Genomic DNA, 3,784 nt, shown 5'->3' with positions numbered 1-3,784 from the left:
AGATCGAGATACATCTTCATCGCACCCGGGTGAATGGAAAATCTCGATTTGTGTTCCTCGTCCATCAAAATATGTCGGGTCCCACCCGAATAAGGCACCAAAATCCTGCAATGCAACGTCAAAATTTCCGACTATCATAATTAAAAGTTGGTATCTGACCGACCACTCGTTCTCTCTTCTGATTCTCCTCCTTGATGGCCTCCGATTGTGCAACCCTAATCATCTCCAAAACTGGAGTCACAACTATCATCCTCAAACATACATCCTAAATCATAGTACTAAATGTATGTGATGCAGTGCATCGACCACCACATAAGCCTTACCCATATGGTACAAAGTCTCACAGTCGTAGTCCTTCACTACATCAAGCCACCTTCATTGCCTCATATTCAAGTTGAGTTGATCCATCTGATATCTCAGACTCTTGTGGTCCATGTAAACAGTACACCGGACCCCATACAGGTAGTAGGGCTAAATCTTGACAGTGAAAACTACTGCCCCCAACTCCAGATCATGAGTAGGATAACTCGCCTCATGAAGCTTCAGCTGCCTAGAAGTGTAAGTGATCACATTCCCCCTCTGCATCAGTACTACACCTAAACCTATGATCGATGTGTCACATTATACAACAAAATCTTCAACTCCTCCAGGGAGGGTAAGCATTGGCGCCTCATAGAGCTTTTGCCAAAGAGTCTCAAACGATGCCTGCTGCTCAAGCCCCCAACAGAAGGTGGCATCCTTCCTGGTCAGTCTAGTGAGAGGAACTGCAATCTTGGAGAAATCTATAATGAATCTTCGATAGTAACCTGCTAACCCTAGGAAACTACGAATCTTAGATGGAGACCTCGGAACCTCCCACTGCATAACTACGTTGATCTTGGTCGTGTCAACCAAAATACCATCCTGGTTGGCGAGGTGTCCAAGAAACTGAACCTCACGCAACCATAACTCATACTTGGAGAACTTGACGTACAATCTCTCCACCCGCAGAACCCTAAGAATCTCACATAAATGCTCCTCATGATGCTCATTGGTCATAAAATATACCAATGTATCATTACTAAAAACTATCATTGACCAATCTAGCATCAGCTTGCACACCCGATTCATGAGGTCCATGAATGATGTATGTGTGTTGGTGAGCTCAAAAGGAATTACCACGAACTTGTAATGTTTGCATCAAGTTCGGAAGGCCATATTATGTATATCCTCCTCTCTAACCCTCATCTGATGGTAACCAAACCTCAAATCGATCTTGGAAAACCAAGATGCTCTCTATAATTGACCAAAGAGACCATTAATCCTCGGCAGCGGGTAATAGTTCTTCATCGTCAATTTGTTCAACTCCCGGTAATCAATGCACATTCGATGTGAACCATCATTCTCCTTAAAAAAGGATAGGTGCTCCCCATAGTGAACTACTCGGCCGTATAAACTCCTTTCCAAACAACTTCTGAAGCTGAGAGGATAACTCCTGCATCTCGTGTGGCGCAAGGCGATAAGGCGCCTTTGCTATCGGGGTAGCACCAGGGATCAAATCGATCTTGAACTCAACTTGCCTTTTGAGAGGCACACCAGGTAGATCATCTGGAAAAAACATCGGAAAAATCCCTCATAATCGGAAAATCAGAGACCGGATTCTTCCTCTTGGCCCACGTGTTGACCATTTACGCAAGATAACCCAAACGCCCATGTTGAAGACACTGCCTCGCCCTGGCGGAAGAATAAAAAGCAAAACACACTCTAGTATCCTTGCGATAAATTGATATTATTCCCCCATTGGGGTCTCTAACCGTCACCAACTGTCGCTCATAATCAATCAGTCCTCCATGCAAACTTAACCAATCCATACCCATAATAATAGATACATTACTGTCGTGATAGGAATAAGATCGATCAAAAACTCGACACCAAAAATCTCTAATACACAACCCCGGTAAACACCAAAGGCCGAAATCATGTGCTCTTCCAGAATAGCTACTCTCAAAGATCGATCCAAAGGCTCACGAGGAACACTAAAGCCTCTATCGAAAGATGTTGAAACAAATGATCGACTTGCACCCGAGTCGAATAGCAATAAAGCAGGTACATAATTCACAAGAAACATACCTAACAAAATCACAACCATAAGCATGCATAAAGTAAGACAATATAAAAATAAAAGAACACATACCAGCAACGACATTCGACGCCGACCTGGCCTCCTCCGTTGTCAACTGAAAAGCTCTCCCTTGGGCCTTTAGGGCCTCGGCCTTCCCCTAATCACCATTAGTAATGTGAAGGGCCGTAGGAGCAGGAGTCACAAGGGCTATGAGACCCGGTGTAGTAATTTGGAAGCCCGTTTGAATGTGCCTCAATGTAAGTAGCAGACAATCAGCCTTCACATGGCCCATTTGGTTGCAGATGTAGCAAAATCGAAGACCCAACGGACAATCCCTCACAAAGTGTCCCTCCTTCCACACTTGTAGCATACTGCCCTTGCCCGACAGGGACCCTCATGACCGCTACCACACTTGTTGCAAGTGCGGGTCCTATGACCTCCTGATGTCGAATCAGTGAGATTGAACCACTTAGTCATCGACTGCAACTGTATTTTCCTTCTGTCTCTCCATTGCGTCTCCACCTCAGCCTCTCTCACCTGTTTCTCCAGCGGGTCTGTAGCTTAGCCAATAACTGATATTGGGTATTTATCACGAAATCTTGAATATCCTTCTTAAATATTCTCAATAATCGGTTCATCCGCACCTGCTCATAGGATGCGTACTTAGGGCAGAACATGCCCTCTCGTAAAACATCCTAGTGATTTCATTCACTGTCTCTATCGTCTGCCTGAGCGACAGGAACTCCTGGGTCAGTCTCTCCCTCTCCACCAATGGCACAATGGAGTGCTCCACTGGAGAATAATCTGTTGTCACAAACTTCCACCAGTCCTTCGCCCCCATGCGAAGAAGGTTCAGCGCGAAACGGACCTTCAAGTTCTTCGAACACAAAAAAGTGTAGAAGCATCCCTCAACATCAGATACCAATCTCATTGCAATAATAGGGTCCTTGAAACCTATCGAACTCATGAGGATTAGTGTTGTTGAACTCCCGATACAACATTGAATCACCCAAACACGATCTAGTAGCAGCAACAGCTGAAGTGGCTGTGACAACAACAAACTTAGTGATGGAAACATAGCGCTCATAAAACAGCTTAATCATAGCGGTCTTGATAGACCCAAACATGTAACGACCCAAAATTTCCAACCAATTTAAACTTTTCAAAAACAACTCGATTTCATTAAATTATTACAAAAAGGTTTTCAATAAAATTAATTTAGAGTATTCCCAGAATCACATCACATAAGGAGCGGTACGATTACGCCTTCGCCTTGCCACGGTCTCCTGAAGAACCTGAAAAACATTAAACCACAACTGTAAGCCCAAAAAGTTTAGTGAGATATCCCCAAAATACCAACCACATATACCATACACGCATAACATGCCATATCATATCCGATCACAGAACAGCCATGCACTTCGGGTCTACTGTGTGACTGGTCCGCTGCACCGGCCAACAGTCCACCTGGTCCACCCTCCGAGTCTAGCCATATACATCGAGTCTGCAGTGTGATTGGTCCGCCCGCACCAGGCCTTCAATCCACCTGGTCCACTCTCTGAGTCTACAGTATGACTATGACTGGTCCGCCCGCACCGGGCCTTCAGTCGGCCTAGTCCACTCTCCGAGCCTCGGCACGTCTGGTCCGCCCTCTTGGGGCCTACAGCCTATCCGGACCGCTCG

The sequence above is a fragment of the Lactuca serriola genome, chromosome 9 (genome assembly GCF_051521515.1).
Source record: "Lactuca serriola cultivar US96UC23 chromosome 9, Lser_US96UC23_V15, whole genome shotgun sequence".
Lineage (NCBI taxonomy): Eukaryota > Viridiplantae > Streptophyta > Magnoliopsida > Asterales > Asteraceae > Lactuca > Lactuca serriola.
Note: the sequence above shows the minus strand (reverse complement) of the source record.